This window comes from Scyliorhinus torazame, chromosome 9, assembly GCF_047496885.1.
Source record: "Scyliorhinus torazame isolate Kashiwa2021f chromosome 9, sScyTor2.1, whole genome shotgun sequence".
In the NCBI taxonomy this organism is placed as follows: domain Eukaryota; kingdom Metazoa; phylum Chordata; class Chondrichthyes; order Carcharhiniformes; family Scyliorhinidae; genus Scyliorhinus; species Scyliorhinus torazame.
The window spans coordinates 7,740,509-7,758,828 of NC_092715.1; the positions used below are offsets into that span (position 1 = coordinate 7,740,509).

The 18,320-nt window shown below is 48.3% G+C and overlaps 1 protein-coding gene across 4 annotated transcripts in view; it reads left to right on the forward strand.

Annotated features, from left to right (window-relative positions):
• Positions 1-297: 297 nt before the first annotated feature.
• The window catches only part of capslb (calcyphosine-like b), a 186,860-nt gene continuing 168,837 nt past the window's right edge, over positions 298-18,320 (forward strand). The window contains exon 1 of one of the 4 annotated variants that reach the window (XM_072515590.1): positions 298-318. The gene's annotated coding sequence lies outside the window, so the exon portion shown is untranslated. Of the gene's footprint in view, positions 319-1,108; positions 1,734-18,320 lie in introns of those variants that run through there. The other 3 variants (XM_072515588.1, XM_072515592.1, XM_072515591.1) reach the window with 3 other exon arrangements.

Below are 18,320 nucleotides of genomic sequence, written 5' to 3' on the forward strand. Positions count from 1 at the left end.
GGGGTTTGAGGGTTGAGGGTTTGAGGGTTGAGGGGTTGAGGGTTGAGGGTTGAGGGTTGAGGGTTGAGGGAGCAGCCGCGGGGGATTGCGGGGAGCTGGTTCCAGGTGAATCTCCGAGTTCAGGAGTTACCTCGTTAACAGTAACTGACTCGCTGGGGAGCGAGGCCCCGCCCCGTTGCCGGGGAAACCGGGACAACAGGGGGCGGGCCCGAATCTTGAGTGACACCGGGGCAGCCAATCAGCGGCCGGCCCAGACCGCGTCACCCGGCACCGCAACCAATCAGAGCGGAGGAGCCGCTGGAGACAGAGTCGGAGAAGGTGAGTGTGTGAGAGAGAAATAGAGAGATAGTGAGGGAGGGATAGTGAGGGAGAGATAGTGAGGGAGGGGTAGTGAGGGAGGGGTAGTGAGGGAGGGGTAGTGAGGGAGGGGTAGTGAGGGAGGGGTAGTGAGGGAGGGGTAGTGAGGGATAGTGAGTGAGGGGGAGGGAGAGAGGGAGGACGGAGGAAACAGTGAGGAGGGGGAGTGAGGGAGGGAGATAGTGAGGGAGGGGGAGAGAGATAATGAGAGAGGGGGGAGAAAGGAGAGAGGTAGAGGGGCGAGGGAGGGAGGAGAGGGAGAGTGAGGGGAGGGGGAGGGAGTGAGGGGGAGGGAGGGGGGGAGAGAGAGATAATGAGGGAGGGAGGGGGGAGAGAGGTAGAGGGGCGAGGGGAGGGAGAGGAGTGAGGGAGGAGGTTGGCAGAGAAGAGGATAGTGATAGAGGGGGTAGGAGGGAGAGAGGGGAAGGGGGAGAGGAGGGATGGGTAGTGAAAGGAGTGGGAGGGGGATGGAGGAGGGAGAGGGGAGGGGTGGCGAGGTAGGGGGAAGGTGAGGGAAGATAGAGAGAGACGGGATAGGAGGGGAGGGTCGAAAGAGAAGAGAGGGAGGAGGGTGAGGGAGAAGAGAGGGGGCAGAGGGCATTGAGGGAGACGAGGGGGTAGAGGACAGGGAGGGGGGGAGATGGAAGGGACACAGTTGTGTGTGTAGAGGGAGTAGAGTAGGGGGCTAAGTACGCAGCCTTGCGGGGCACCGGTGTTGAGGACTATTGTGGAGGAGGTGTTGTTGTTCATTCTTACTGATTGTGGTCTGTGGTCAGAAAATCGAGGATCCAGTTGCAGAGTGGGGAGCCAAGTCCTAGGTTTTGGAGCTTTGATATGAGCTTGGCTGGGAGTATGGTGTTGAAGGCGGAGCTGTAGTCAATAAATAGGAGTCTGATGTAGGCGTCCATAAGAAATAGGAGCAGAATTAGGCCACTTGGCCCATCGAGTCTGCTCCGCCATTCAATCATGGCTGATATTTTTCTCATCCGGTATGATGATGGTCTTCTTGAAGCAGGTGGGGACTTCGGAACAGAGTAGGGAGAGGTTGAAGATGTCCTCAACTGCCAGTTGGTACACGAAGGATCTGAGTGCACGGCCAGGGACCCTCTCCGGACCCGTCGCCTACCGAGGGTTCACTTTCAACTGGCTTCAACCAGTTTTCAAAGGCTAGAGTCAGACGTAAAAATCTGAGCCATCTTGCAGAGCTGGCTTTGTTTGCACTGGAGTGCTGACTTCAGGCTGCATTAGAGTGTTAAACTGGGAGTTCAGTGACTGAGGGGGTTTGGTGAGGAGGGAGCAAGGTGCTCCTTTCAATCCCTACATTTCCTCAAAGAGCGTGAGGGCAGCCAGGAGTTTACAAAGAGTGCAGCTGACTGGTAAGTGAGTCCTGGTGGGTGTTTTTCAAACAACATTCAATTGTTTTAGCAAGGGGAGGGACTTAGCTGATTTATTCAAGTTCGGAGAGAGCGAGCTGAGCAGTTCGGGAGAGAACCAGAGAGAGCTCGGGAACATAGAACGATACAGTGCAGTACAGGCCCTTCGGCCCACGATGTTGCACCGACATGGGAAGTCAAAAAACAAAAGCCATCCAACCTACACTATGCCATTATCATCCATATGCTTATCCAATAAACTTTTAAATGCCCTCAATGTTGGCGAGTTCACTACTATTGCAGGTAGGGCATTCCACGGCCTCACCACTCTTTGCGTAAAGAACCTACCTCTGACCTCTGTCCTATATCTATTACCCCTCAGTTTAAAGCTATGTCCCCTCGTGCCAGCCATTTCCATCCGTGGGAGAAGGCTCTCACTGTCCACCCTATCTAACCCCCTGATCATTTTGTATGCCTCTATTAAGTCTCCTCTTAACCTTCTTCTCTCCAACGAAAACAACCTCAAGTCCATCAGCCTTTCCTCATAAGATTTTCCCTCCATACCAGGCAACATCCTGATAAATCTCCTCTGCACCCGTTCCAAAGCTTCCACGTCCTTCCTATAATGAGGTGACCAGAACTGCACGCAATACTCCAAATGCGGCCGTACCAGAGTTCTGTACAGCTGCAACATGACCTCATGACTCCGGAACTCAATCCCTCTACCAATAAAGGCCAACACACCATAGGCCTTCTTCACAACCCACCATAGGCCTTCTTCACAACCCTATAAACCTGGGTGGCAACTTTCAGGGATCTATGTACATGGACACCGAGATCCCTCTGCTCATCCACACTTCCAAGAATTTTACCATTAGCCAAGTATTCCGCATTCCTGCTATTCCTTCCAAAGTGAATCACCTCACACTTCTCTACATTAAACTCCATTTGCCACCTCTCAGCCCAGCTCTGCAGCTTATCTATGTCCCTCTGTAACCTGCAACATCCTTCCGCACTGTCGACAACACCACCGACTTTAGTGTCGTCTGCAAATTTACTCACCCACCCTTCTGCGCCCTCCTCTAAGTCATTTATAAAAATGACAAACAGCAACGGCCCCAGAACAGATCCTTGTGGTACGCCACTTGTAACTGAGCTCCATTCTGAACATTTCCCATCAACCACCACCCTCTGTCTTCTTTCATCTAGCCAATTTCTGATCCACATCTCTAAATCACCCTCAATCCCCAGCTTCCGTATTTTCTGCAATAGCCTACCGTGGGGAACCTTATCAAACGCTTTACTGAAATCCATATACACCACATCAACTGCTCTACCCTCGTCTACCTGTTCAATCACCTTCTCAAAGAACTCGATAAGGTTTGTGAGGCATGACCTACCCTTCACAAAGCCATGCTGACTATCCCTAATCATATTATTCCTATCTAGATGGTTATAAATCTTGTCTCTTATAATCCCCTCCAAGACTTTACCCACAACAGACGTGAGGCTCACTGGTCTATAGTTGCCGGGGTTGTCTCTACTCCCCTTCTTGAACAAAGGGACCACAAGGAAGGAGTTTAATCGGAGAGAGCTCAGGAAGGTAGGAGTTTAACTGTAGAGAGTTCGGGAAGGTAGGCGTTTAACCGGAGAGAGTTCGGGAAGGTAGGAGTTTAACCGGAGAGGGCTCGGGAAGGTTGGGGTTTAACCGGAGACAGTTCGGGAAGGTAGGGGTTTAACCGGAGAGAGTTCGGGTAGGTAGGAGTTTAACCGGAGAGAGCTCGGGAAGGTTGGGGTTTAACCGGAGAGAGCTCAGGAAGGTAGGAGTTTAACTGTAGAGAGTTCGGGAAGGTAGGAGTTTTACCGGAGAGAGTTCGGGAAGGTAGGAGTTTAACCGGAGAGAGCTCGGGAAGGTAGGTGTTTAACCGGAGAGAGCTCGGGAAGGTTGGGGTTTAACCGGAGAGAGTTCGGGAAGGTAGGGGTTTAATCGGAGAGAGTTCGGGTAGGTAGGAGTTTAACCGGAGAGAGCTCGGGAAGGTAGGGGTTTAACCGGAGAGAGCTCGGGAAGGTAGGAGTTTAACCGGAGAGAGCTCGGGAAGGTTGGGGTTTAACCGGAGCTCGAGAAGGTTCGGGTTTAACCGGAGCTCGGGAAGGTAGGAGTTTAACTGGAGAGAGCTCGGGAAGGTAGGAGTTTAACCGGAGAGAGCTCGGGAAGGTCGGAGTTTAACCGGAGAGAGCTCGGGAAGGTAGGAGATTAACCGAAGCTCGGGAAGGTAGGAGTTTAACCGGAGCTCGGGAAGGTAGGAGTTCAACCGAAGCTCGGGAAGGTCGGAGTTTAACCGGAGAGAGTTCGGGAAGGTCGGAGTTTAACCGGAGAGAGCTCGGGAAGGTAGGTGTTTAACCGGAGAGAGTTCGGGAAGGTCGGAGTTTAACCGGAGAGAGCTCGGGAAGATAGGAGTTTAACCGGAGAGAGCTCGGGAAGGTAGGAGTTTAACCGGAGAGAGCTCGGGAAGGTAGGAGTTTAACCAGAGAGAGCTCGGGAAGGTAGGAGTTTAACCGGAGAGCGGGAAGGAAGGAGTTTAACCGGTGCTCGGGAAGATAGGAGTTTAACCGGAGAGAGCTCGGGATGGTAGGAGTTTAACCGAAGCTCGGGAAGATAGGAGTTTAACCGGAGCTCGGGAAGGTAGGAGTTTAACCGGAGCTCGGGAAGGTCGGAGTTTAACCGGAGAGAGTTCGGGAAGGTCGGAGTTTAACCGGAGAGAGCTCGGGAAGGTAGGAGTTTAACCAGAGAGAGTTCGGGAAGGTAGGAGTTTAACCGGAGAGAGCTCGGGAAGGTTGGGGTTTAACCGGAGAGAGTTCGGGTAGGTAGGAGTTTAACTGGAGAGAGCTCAGGAAGGTAGGGGTTTAACCGGAGAGAGCTCGGGAAGGTTGGGGTTTAACCGGAGCTCGGGAAGGTAGGAGTTTAACTGGAGAGAGCTCGGGAAGGTAGGAATTTAACCGGAGAGAGCTCGGGAAGGTAGGAGTTTAACTGGAGAGAGGTCCGGAAGGTAGGAGTTTAACTGGAGAGAGCTCGGGAAGGTAGGAGTTTAACCAGAGAGAGCTCGGGAAGGTTGGAGTTTAACTGGAGAGAGCTCGGGAAGGTAGGAGTTTAACCGGAGCGAGCTCGGGAAGGGGAGAGCTCGGGAAGGTGGGAGTTTAACCGTAGAGAGCTCGGGAAGGGAGGAGTTTAACCGTAGAGAGCTCGGGAAGGTAGGAGTTTAACCGGAGAGAGCTCGGGAAGGTAGGAGATTAACCGAAGCTCGGGAAGGTAGGAGTTTAACCGGAGCTCGGGAAGGTAGGAATTCAATCGAAGCTCGGGAAGGTCGGAGTTTAACCGAAGAGAGTTCGGGAAGGTCGGAGTTTAACCGTAGAGAGCTCGGGAAGGTAGGAGTTTAACCGGAGAGAGCTCGGGAAGGTCGGAGTTTAACCGGAGAGAGCTCGGGAAGATAGGAGTTTAACCGGAGAGAGCTCGGGAAGGTAGGAGTTTAACCGGAGAGAGCTCGGGAAGGTAGGAGTTTAACCAGAGAGAGCTCGGGAAGGTAGGAGTTTAACCGGAGAGCGGGAAGGAAGGAGTTTAACCGGTGCTCGGGAAGATAGGAGTTTAACCGGAGAGAGCTCGGGATGGTAGGAGTTTAACCGAAGCTCGGGAAGGTAGGAGTTTAACCGGAGCTCGGGAAGGTCGGAGTTTAACCGGAGAGAGTTCGGGAAGGTCGGATTTTAACCGGAGAGAGCTCGGGAAGGTAGGAGTTTAACCAGAGATAGCTCGGGAAGGTAGGAGTTTAACCGGAGAGAGCTCGGGAAGGTAGGGGTTTAACCAGAGAGAGCTCGGGAAGGTAGGAGTTTAACCTGATCTCGGGAAGGTAGGAGTTTAACCGGAGAGCGGGAAGGAAGGAGTTTAACCGGTGCTCGGGAAGGTAGGAGTTTAACTGGAGAGCGGGAAGGTAGGAGTTTAACCGGAGAGAGCTCGGGAAGGTAGGAGTTTAACCAGAGAGAGCTCGGGAAGGTAGGAGTTTGACCTGATCTCGGGAAGGTAGGAGTTTAACCGGAGAGCGGGAAGGAAGGAGTTTAACCAGTGCTCGGGAAGGTAGGAGTTTAACCGGAGAGCGGGAAGGAAGGAGTTTAACCGGTGCTCGGGAATGTAGGAGTTTAACCGGAGAGCGGGAAGGTAGGAGTTTAACCGGAGAGGGCTCGGGAAGGTAGGAGTTTAACCGGAGCGAGCTAGGGAAGATAGGAGTTTAACCGGAGAGCGGGAAGGTAGGAGTTTAACCGGAGCGAGCTAGGGTAGGTAGGAGTTTAACCGGAGAGAGTTCGGGAAGATAGGAGTTTAACCGGAGAGCGGGAAGGTAGGAGTTTCACCGGAGCGAACTCGGGATGGTAGGAGTTTAACCGGAGCTCGTGAAGGTAGGAGTTTAACCGGAGAGAGCTCGGGAAGGTCGGAGTTTAACCGGAGAGAGCTCGGGAAGGTAGGAGTTTAACCGGAGAGAGCTCGGGAAGGTAGGAGTTTAACCGGAGAGAGCTCGGGAAGGTCGGAGTTTAACCGGAGAGAGCTCGGGAAGGTAGGAGTTTAACCGGAGAGAGTTCGGGAAGGTAGGAGTTTAACCAGAGAGAGCTCGGGAAGGTAGGATTTTAACCAGAGAGAGCTCGGGAAGGTAGGAGTTTAACCGGAGAGAGTTCGGGAAGGTAGGAGTTTAACCAGAGAGAGCTCGGGAAGGTAGGAGTTTACCCGGAGAGAGCTCGGGAAGGTAGGAGTTTAACCAGAGAGAGCTCGGGAAGGTAGGAGTTTAACCAGAGAGAGCTCGGGAAGGTAGGAGTTTAACCAGAGAGAGCTCGGGAAGGTAGGAGTTTAACCTGATCTCGGGAAGGTAGGAGTTTAACCGGTGCTCGGGAAGGTAGGAGTTAAACCGGAGAGCGGGAAGGTAGGAGTTTCACCGGAGAGAGCTCGGGAAGGTAGGAGTTTAACCGGAGAGAGCTCGGGAAGGTTGGGGTTTAACCGGAGCTCGAGAAGGTTGGGGTTTAACCGGAGCTCGGGAAGGTAGGAGTTTAACTGGAGAGAGCTCGGGAAGGTAGGAGTTTAACCGGAGAGAGCTCGGGAAGGTTGGAGTTTAACTGGAGAGAGCTCGGGAAGGTAGGAGTTTAACCGGAGCGAGCTCGGGAAGGGGAGAGCTCGGGAAGGTGGGAGTTTAACCGTAGAGAGCTCGGGAAGGTAGGAGTTTAACCGTAGAGGGCTCGGGAAGGTAGGAGTTTAACCGGAGAGAGCTCGGGAAGGTAGGAGATTAACCGAAGCTCGGGAAGGTAGGAGTTTAACCGGAGCTCGGGAAGGTAGGAGTTCAACCGAAGCTCGGGAAGGTCGGAGTTTAACCGGAGAGAGTTCGGGAAGGTCGGAGTTTAACCGGAGAGAGCTCGGGAAGATAGGAGTTTAACCGGAGAGAGCTCGGGAAGGTAGGAGTTTAACCGGAGAGAGCTCGGGAAGGTAGGAGTTTAACCAGAGTGAGCTCGGGAAGATAGGAGTTTAACCGGAGAGAGCTCGGGATGGTAGGAGTTTAACCGAAGCTCGGGAAGGTAGGAGTTTAACCGGAGCTCGGGAAGGTAGGAGTATAACCGGAGCTCGGGAAGGTCGGAGTTTAACCGGAGAGAGTTCGGGAAGGTCGGAGTTTAACCGGAGAGAGCTCGGGAAGGTAGGAGTTTAACCAGAGAGAGCTCGGGAAGGTAGGAGTTTAACCGGAGAGAGCTCGGGAAGGTAGGGGTTTAACCAGAGAGAGCTCGGGAAGGTAGGAGTTTAACCTGATCTCGGGAAGGTAGGAGTTTAACCGGAGAGCGGGAAGGAAGGAGTTTAACCGGAGCTCGGGAAGGTAGGAGTTTAACCGGAGAGCGGGAAGGTAGGAGTTTAACCGGAGAGAGCTCGGGAAGGTAGGAGTTTAACCAGAGAGAGCTCGGGAAGGTAGGAGTTTGACCTGATCTCGGGAAGGTAGGAGTTTAACCGGAGAGCGGGAAGGAAGGAGTTTAACCGGAGCTCGGGAAGGTAGGAGTTTAACCGGAGAGCGGGAAGGTAGGAGTTTAACCGGAGAGGGCTCGGGAAGGTAGGAGTTTAACCGGAGAGAGCTCGGGAAGATAGGAGTTTAGCCGGAGAGCGGGAAGGTAGGAGTTTAACCAGAGAGAGCTAGGGAAGGTAGGAGTTTAACCGGAGCGAGCTGGGGAAGGTAGGAGTTTAACCGGAGCGAGCTAGGGAAGATAGGAGTTTAAGCGGAGAGCGGGAAGGTAGGAGTTTAACCGGAGCGAGCTAGGGTAGGTAGGAGTTTAACCGGAGAGAGTTCGGGAAGATAGGAATTTAACCGGAGAGCGGGAAGGTAGGAGTTTCACCGGAGCGAGCTCGGGAAGGTAGGAGTTTAACCGGAGAGAGCTCGGGAAGGTAGGAGTTTAACCGGAGAGAGCTCGGGAAGGTCGGAGTTTAACCGGAGAGAGCTCGGGAAGGTAGGAGTTTAACCGGAGAGAGCTCGGGAAGGTCGGAGTTTAACCGGAGAGAGCTCGGGAAGGTAGGAGTTTAACCGGAGAGAGTTCGGGAAGGTAGGAGTTTAACCAGAGAGAGCTCGGGAAGGTAGGATTTTAACCAGAGAGAGCTCGGGAAGGTAGGAGTTTAACCGGAGAGAGCTCGGGAAGGTAGGAGTTTAACCAGTGAGAGCTCGGGAAGGTAGGAGTTTACCCGGAGAGAGCTCGGGAAGGTAGGAGTTTAACCAGAGAGAGCTCGGGAAGGTAGGAGTTTAACCAGAGAGAGCTCGGGAAGGTCGGAGTTTAACCAGAGAGAGCTCGGGAAGGTAGGAGTTTAACCTGATCTCGGGAAGGTAGGAGTTTAACCGGAGAGCGGGAAGGAAGGAGTTTAACCGGTGCTCGGGAAGGTAGGAGTTTAACCGGAGAGCGGGAAGGTAGGAGTTTAACCGGAGAGAGCTCGGGAAGGTAGGTGTTTAACCGGAGAGAGCTCGGGAAGATAGGAGTTTAGCCGGAGAGTGGGAAGGTAGGAGTTTAACCAGAGAGAGCTAGGGAAGGTAGGAGTTTAACCGGAGCGAGCTGGGGAAGGTAGGAGTTTAACCGGAGCGAGCTAGGGAAGATAGGAGTTTAACCGGAGAGCGGGAAGGTAGGGGTTTAACCGGAGAGAGCTAGGGAAGGTGGGAGTTTAACCGGAGCGAGCTCGGGAAGGTAGGAGTTTAACCGGAGCGAGCTAGGGAAGGTAGGAGTTTAACCGGAGCGAGCTAGGGAAGGTAGGATTTTAACCGGAGAGAGCTCGGGAAGGTTGGGGTTTAACCGGAGAGAGCTCGGGAAGATAGGAGTTTAACCGGAGAGCGGGAAGGTAGGAATTTCACCGGAGCGAGCTCGGGAAGGTGGGAGTTTAACCGGAGCGAGCTCGGGAAGGTAGGATTTTAACCGGAGCGAGCTAAGGATGGTAGGAGTTTAACCGGAGAGAGCTCAGGAAGGTTGGGGTTTAACCGGAGAGAGCTCGGGAAGGTTGGGGTTTAACCGGAGAGAGCTAGGGAAGGTTGGGGTTTAACCGGAGAGAGCTCGGGAAGGTAGGAGTTTAACCGGAGAGAGCTCAGGAAGGTAGGAGTTTAACCGGAGAGAGCTCGGGAAGGTTGGGGTTTAACCGGAGAGAGCTCGGGAAGGTAGGAGGTTTAAAGAAAGAACAGTACCGCACAGGAACAGGCCCTTCGGCCCTCCAAGCCAGTACTGGTCATGATACCAACCTTGGCCAAAACTCTCAGCACTTCCTTGTGCCGTATCCCTCTATCCCCATCCTGTCCATGTATTTGTCAAGATGCCCTTTGAACGACGTTAATGTATCTGCTTTCACAACCTCCCCTGGCAACGCGTTCCAGGCACTCACCACCCTCTGTGTAAAAAACCTGCCTCGCACATCCCCTCTAAATTTTGCCCACGGACCATAAACCTATCTCCCTGGTGACTGACCCCTCCACCCTGGGAAAGAGTGCCTGCCCATCCACTCTATCCATGCCCCTCACAATCTTGTAGATCTCTATCAGGTCACCCCCCAAACTTCGTCATTCTGATGAAAACAGTCCGAGTCTATTCAGTCTCTCCACATAGCTAACACCCTACAGACCAGGCAACACCCTGGTAAACCTCCTCTGCACCCTCTCCAAAGCCTCCACATCCTCTGATAGTGTGGCGACCAGAATTGTGCGCAATATTCCAAGTGCGGCCTGACCAAGGATCTATGTAACTGTAGCATGACTTGCCAGTTTTTATACTCGATGCCACATCCAATAAAGGCAAGCATTCCATATGCTTTATTTACTATCTTGTCCACTTGTGTTGCCACTTTCAAAGATCTGTCGACCTGTACACCCAGATCTCTCTGACTTTCTCTATTCCTAAATGTTTTGCCATTTACGGTATATTTCCCCTCTTATACTAGACCTACGAAAATGTATTACCTCACATTTATCTGGATTAAACTCCATTTGCCATTTCTCTGCCCAAGTCTCCAACCTATATAGGGGCTGGTTTAGCACAGTGGGCTAAACTGCTGGCTTGTAATGCAGAACAAGACCAGCAGCGATTAGGGGCTTTTCACAGTGACTTTATTGAAGCCTACTTGTGACAATAAGCGATTATTATTTTTATTATTATTGTTATGGGCCAGGGTTTAAAAACTCCAAAGTGTATAATGGAGTTCACCTGACCTATAGCTTTTGTTGAATTTGGCTGGGATGAGCGTGAGTAGTGATTCACCAGACGTCTTAGGCTCTTTTAATCAAAAACAAACTTTATTCTAAGAACTTGGTTAACATATATATTTAAACACACAGCAAGAACTTTTATCAATTACAAACATAAAGACATGACACAGCTACAGTGATCTATGTATAACACTTAATGAATTCAGCCTTAACTGTTCCAATTCAATAACAAAATCCAATTAAAACCAGAAACCCCTTTTCAAAGACGTGGCCCAGCACGCTTCCCACTTGACTAATACTGTTGTTACTGAAACTCGGATCCACTTTTCAACCAGCAGGTTGGAATTCCTTCCAGAAAGACCTCCAAGGCCACCACCAAGGTGATTTTTTTTTTACTGGAACAGTTTTTTAAAATAAAAACAGAGATAGACAGAGAAAATACTTCTTTTCTCTTTGAGTCCGCAGCAGTCAAAACTGGAAGCAAAACCAACCACTCACACAGCCATCGCCCAGCTCCACCCACAAAAATGACATCACTGAAGCCATGTGATATAACAAAAACCTTTCTGAAAGGAACATTTTCATGACACCTCCCCACAAGAAAAAAATAAACCATCAACTTCAAAGATGGTTTAATTTTTCACGTTTTCACTTGCCCACTCCTAACACTTGTCAGTAAACATACATACATTTCAAAACATCAAAACAGGCAAACATTTACTATAATACAGTCAATTTTTAGTTCTTTGTTTTCCACCATCGAACCTGCTTCTCTTCATCACATTCGCGACAAAGCATTGGCTATCACGTTTTTCCGTCCTGCCACATGCTTAAGTTTTAAATTAAATGGCTGTAATAATAAACTCCATCGAAACAGCCTGGCATTTTTGTTCTTGAATTTTTCCAAAAACGTCAATGGATTATGATCAGTATATAGAATTGTTTCAGACGAATTGCTGGTGACATAAATGTTAAAATGTTGCAAAGCCAGCGCCTAGCTCAAAGTCTCCTTTTCAATTGTTGAATACTTCCTCTGGTGATCATTCAATTTTTTTGAAAAATAACTAATAGGCCGCTCTATTCCTTCGTCGTCTTGTAGGAGCACCGCACCTACACCCACATCACTCGCATCGACAGCCACCTTGACTGATTTTGTGTAATTTGGAGTGGTTAACACAGGAGCAGTGGTTAACACAGCCTTTAAGCCTTCAAATGCCTGTTGACACTCTGCTGTCCACTGAAATTTGCTACGTTTCTTCAGCAAGTCTGTCAGTGGAGCAACCACGCTGCTAACATTTGGCACAAATTTCCAGTAAAAAACACTCTTGCCAGGAAATCGCATTATTTCCCTTCATGTCGAGGGTATTGGAAACTCCCCAATAACCTTTGTTTTCATATCCCGCGGGGCCATTCGACCCTGTCCAATTGTAAGGACCATGACTTGGGCTTTTCCAAACTCACTTTTGGCTAGGTTTATCACCAAACCCGCCCTCCTGAAGTTGATCGAATAACTCCATCAGATGTTTTAAATGTTCTTTCCATGTCTGGCTGAAAATTACCAGATCGCCGATGTATACCGCACAATTGGGTAATCCTGAAACAACTTTGTTAGTTAACCGTTGAAATGTGGCTGGGGCGTTTTTCCTCTCAAATGGCATAACTTTGAATTGGTATATACCATCTGGAGTCACAAAAGCTGAAATCTCCTTCGCCCTTTCGGATAAAGGTACCTGCCAGTAACCTTTAAGTAAATCCAGTTTGGAAATAAAAGCTGATTGTCCCACCTTCTCAATGCAATCCTCCAAACGTGGGATAGGATAAGAGTCTGTTCTTGGAACTGCATTCACCTTTCTATAGTCCACACACAACCATTGGGTACTGTCCAGTTTCACTACCATCACTGTGGGTGAGCTCCATTGGCTGCAATCCACTTCTATTATGCCAGTTTTAAGCATATTTTCAATTTCTTTTTGAATCTGTGCCAATTTTAAAGGGTTACGTCTATATGGATGTTGTTTGATAGGAACAGCATTTCCCACATCTACATCATGTATAGCCATTTTCCCAGCTTATTTGCCCATGTGATATTAATAACTCTTTCAGGTCAGTTTGTTTTTCCTCTGGTAGGTAATTCAATAATTTATCCCAATTTTTAAGAACTTCCTCGTTATCCAATTTAATTTGAGGAATGTTAAATTCAGAGTCATTTGGATTCAGTTCTTCACTTTGAGTTAGAATAACTAAACCTCCTCCTTTTGCTCTCTTTCCCTTTCAAAATACCTTTTAAGCATATTCACATGACACACTCGGTGAGTTTTCCTTCGATCTGGCGTTCTTACCAAAGAATTCACCTCACTCAATTTCTTTTCAATCTGATAAGGTCCACAAAACCTTGCTTTTAAAGGTTCACCGACCACTGGTAACAATACTAAAACTTTATCCCCACTGGCAAAACTACGAACTTGCTTTCTTGTCCACTACTCGTTTCATCACATGCTGTTCAACTTTTAAATGTTGTCCAGCCAATTCACCTGCTCTATTTAATCGTTCCCTAAAATTTGACATGCAATCCTATAATGTAGTTTCAGACTGCTCACTTACCAATTTCTCCTTAATCAATTTAAGTGGTCCTCTTACCTCGTGACCAAAAATTAGTTCAAAAGGACTGAATTTGGTTGACTCATTAGGAGCATCGCTAATTGCAAACAGTACGAATGGAATTCCTTTATCCCAATCCTCTGGATAATCTTGACAATACGCCCTCAACATTGTCGTTAATGTCTGATGCCACCTTTCTAATGCTCCCTGCGATTCTGGATGGTACGCAGTTAATTTAAATTGTTTTACTCCTAAGCTATCGATAATTGCTTTCCCGTACCAGCCTCCCCGAACAGGCGCCGGAATGTGGTGACTAGGGGCTTTTCACAGTAACTTCATTTGAAGCTTACTTGTGACAATAAGCGATTTTCATTTCATAATAACTTCGAGGTAAAATTTGATCCTTGATCCGATTGAATTTCTGTGGGTAGTCCATATCTAGTAAAAAATGTAAGTAACTCCTCCACAACCTTGTTTGCTGTAATATTGCGTACTGGAATACAAAGAACAAACAAAGAACAAAGAAAAGTACAGCACAGGAACAGGCCCTTCGGCCCTCGAGGCCCGTGCCGACCATGCTGCCCGTCTAAACTAAAATATTCTACACTTCCTGGGTCCGCATCCCTCTATTCCCATCCTATTCATGTATTTGTCAAGATGCCCCTTAAATGTCACTATCGTCACCTCCTCCGAGTTCCAGGCACCCACTGCTCTCTGTGTAAAAAGCTTGCCTCGTACATCTCCTCTATACCTTGCCCCTTGCACCTTAAACCTATGCCCCCTAGTAATTGACCCCTCTCCCCTGGGAAAAAGTCTCTGACTATCCATTCTGTCTATGCCCCTCATAATTTTCCCCTCAACATCAGTCGTTCCAGTGAGAACAAACCGAGTTTATTCAACCTCTCATAGCTAATGCCCTCCATAGTAGACAACATCCCGGTAAATCTCTTCTGTACCCTCTCTGAAGCCTCCACATTCTTCTGGTAGTGTGGCGACCAGAATTGAACACAATACTCCAAATGTGGCCAAACTAAGTTTCTATACGTCTGCAACATAACTTGCCAATTTTTATAGTCAATGCCCCGGCCAATGAAGGCAAGCATGCCGTATGCCTTCTTGACTACCTTCTCCACCTGTGTTGCCCCTTTCAGTGACCTGTGGACCTGTACACCTAGATCTCTCTGACTGTCAATACTCTTGAGGGTTCTACCATTCACTGTATATTCCCTACCTGCATTAGACCTTCAAAATGCATTACCTCACATTTGTCTGGATAAAACTCCATCTGCCATCTCTCCGCCCAAGTCTCCAAACAATCTAAATCCTGCTGTATCCTCTGACAGTCCTCATCGCAATCCGCAATTCCACCAACCTTTGTGTCGTCTGCAAACTTACTAATCAGACCAGTTACATTTTCCTCCAAAAATCATTTATATATATACTACAAACAGCAAAGGTCCCAGCACTTATCCCTGTGGAACACCACTGGTCACAGCCCTCCAATTAGAAAAGCATCCTTCCATTGCTACTCTCTACCTTCTATGACCTAGCCAGTTCTGTATCCACCTTGCCAGCTCACCCCTGATCCTGTGTGACTTTTACCTTTTGTACTAGTCTACCATGAGGGACCTTGTCAAAGGCCTTACTGAAGTCCATATAGACAACATCCACTGCCCTACCTGCATCAATCATCTTAGTGACCTCCTCAAAAAACTCTATCAAGTTAATGAGACACGACCTCTCCTTCACAAAACCATGCTGCCTCTCACTAATACGTCCATTTGCATCCAAATGGGAGTAGATCCTGTCTCGAAGAATTCTCTCCAGTAATTTCCCTACCACTGAAGTAAGGCTCACCTGCCTGTAGTTCCCTGGATTATCCTTGCTACCCTTAAACAGAGGAACAACATTGGCTATTCTCCAGTCCTCCGGGACATCCCCTGAAGACAGTGAGGATCCAAAGATTTCTGTCAAGGCCTCAGCAATTTCCTCTCCAGCCTCCTTCAGTATTCTGGGGTAGATCCCATCAGGCCCTGGGGACTTATCTACCTTAATATTTTTTAAGACACCCAACACCTCGTCTTTTTGGATCTCAATGTGACCCAGGCTATCTACACACCCTTCTCCAGACTCAACATCTACCAATTTCTTCTCTTTGGTGAATACTGATGCAAAGTATTCATTTAGTATCTCGCCCATTTCCTCTGGCTCCACACATAGATTCCCTTGCCTATCCTTCAGTGGGCCAACCCTTTCCCTGGCTACATAGATTACATAGATTACATAGAACATACAGTGCCGAAGGAGGCCATTCGGCCCATCGAGTCTGCACCGACCCACATTATTCCCTCACTTCCACCTTATCCCCGCAACCCAATAACCCCTCCCAACCCTTATGGACACTACGGGTAATTTAGCATGGCCAATCCACCTAACCTGCACGTCTTTGGACTGTGGGAGGAAACCGGAGCACCCGGAGGAAACCCACGCGGACACGGGGAGAACGTGCAAACTCCGCACAGACAGTGACCCAGCGGGGAATCGAACCTGGGACCCTGGCGCTGTGAAGCCACAGTGCTAATCACTTGTGCTACCGTGCTGCCCGATACCTTCTTGCTTTTTATGTACGTGTAAAAAGCCTTGGGATTTTCCTTAACCCTATTTGCCAATGACTTTTCGTGACCCCTTCTAGCCCTCCTGACTCCTTGCTTAAGTTCCTTCCTACTTTCCTTATATTCCACGCAGGCTTCATCTGTTCCCAGCCTTTTAGCCCTGACAAATGCCTCCTTTTTCTTTTTGACGAGGCCTACAATATCTCTCGTTATCCAAGGTTCCCGAAAATTGCCATATTTATCCTTCTTCCTCACAGGAACATGCCGGTCCTGAATTCCTTTCAACTGACACTTGAAAGCCTCCCACATGTCAGATGTGACTTTACATGGCCTAGTTTATTACAGTAAAAACATCTGGAACTTTTCATTTCTCTTCCACCCTCCTGGATTTCTTTTTTAATCTGAGGTACACTATCCTTTGATCTGATTTGATTTGATTTGATTTATTATAGTCACATGTATTAGTATACAGTGAAAAGTGTTGTTTCTTGCATGCTGTACAGACAATGCACACCGTACATAGGGAAGGAAGGAGAGACTGCAGAATATAATGTTACAGTTATAGCAAGGTGTAGAGAAAAGGTCAACTTAATACGAGGTAGGTCCATTCAAAAGTCTGATGGCAGTAGGGAAGAAGCTGTTCTTGAGTCGGTTGGTACATAACCTCAAACTTTGGTATCTTTTTCCTGACGGAAGAAGGTGGAAGAGAGTATGTCCGGGGTGCGTGGGGTCCTTAATTATGCTGGCGGCCTTTCCGAGGCAGCGGGAATTATAGACAGAGTCAATGGATGGGAGGCTGGTTTGCGTAATGGACTGGGCTACATTCACAACCTTTTGTAGTTTCCTGCGGTCTTGGGCAGAGCAGGATCCATATCAAGCTGTGATACAGCCAGGAAGAATGTTTTCTATGGTGCATCTGTAAAAGTTGGTGAGAGTTGTAGCTAACATGCCAAATTTCCTCAGTCTTCTGAGAAAGTAGAGTTGTTGGTGGGCTTTCGTAACTATAGTGTCGGCATGGGGGGGCCAGGACAGGCTGTTGGTGATCTGGACACCTAAAAACTTGAAGCTCTCGACTCTTTCTACTTCATTCCCATTGATGTCGACGTGGCATGTTCTCTACTATGCTTCCTGAAGTGGATTATCCCTTATTATCTCCCATTAGATCTCCTTTACCTTTACCACCTGAGTATTTCTCCTTTCTCCAGTTTCTATCCCTCACATGCTGAAACTGATGTCGGAAACCAAACTTTGATTTATGAACTAACTCATAATCAACTGCCATTTCTGCTGCTAATCTCGCAGTTTTAACCCTCTGCTCTTTGTTATGGGAGAGGCGTTTTCAGAACCCCAAAATGTATCATGGAGTTCAACCAACCTCCCCCTTTAATGTATTATTGCTTTTCTGAGCACACGGCTTGTTCTCCAGGTGTGGGATTACAATTATGGACACGTGGGTTTTTAAACACAAAACAATGTTTATTCCATGAACTCAACTTAACCTTTTAAATAAACATTGATCACTTAACACCCCTTACTTCAAAGATAACCCTGAAAATAATATAACACTAAATAATCCTTCAGTTATTCATTTCAACATCCAAGAGAGACTTAACACCTTTAAACAGAATCACATCAGGTTAAAGGCTTCACTATTATGAGTTTAAATCACCCAAATGATCCAGAGATAGTCTTTCATGGCAGAGATCACAGCAGATCCAGCTCACTGCAAACACAGACACACACCCAAGCTCTTTTCCTCAAAACTGAAAACTAAACTGCAAAATGGCTGATCTAAAGCCCAGCTCCACCCACACTCTGACATCACTCTCACATGACATCTTCCACCCGAGTTCTCAGTACATCAGAAATTGAATTTTTTAATGCTTCCAAAAATATTATTTCTCGAAGAGCTTCATATGTTTGGTCTATTTTCGAAGCCCTTATCCACCTATCAAAATTACTGTGTTTGATCCTTTCAAACTTTATGTATGTTTGATCAGGTTCTTTCCTGAAATTTCTAAACCTTTGTCTGTCGGCTTCAGGCACTAGTTCATATGCACCGAAGCTGGATTTTTGCACCTCCTCATATGTCCCAGATACCTCCTCTAATAGTGATGGAAACACTTCGCTAGCTCTACCTGCCATCTTTGTTTGAATCATAAAATGCCAACATGTCCTGTTCATTGTTTCGCCACCTTCTCAAATGAAATATAAAAGGCTTCTACCTCCTTCTCATCAAACCTTGGCAATGTTTGCACATATTTAAATAGATTCCCACCCAACCTTCGACTATGAAGATAAGACCATAAGACATAGGAGCAGAATTAGGCCACTCGGCCCATCGAGTCTGCTCCGCCATTCATTCATGGCTGATATTTCCTCATCCCCATTCTCCTGCCTTCTCCCCATAACCTCTGATCCCCTTATTAATCAAGAACCTATCTATCTCTGTCTTAAAGACACTCAGTGATTTGGTCTCCACAGCCTTCTGCGGCAAAGAGTTCCACAGATTCACCACCCTCTGGCTGAAGAAATTCCTCCTCATCCATGTTTTTAGAAATCGTCCTTTTAGTCTGAGATTGTGTCCTCTGGTTCTAGTTTCTCCTACAAGTGGAAACATCCTCTCCACGTCCACTCTATCCAGGCCTCGCAGT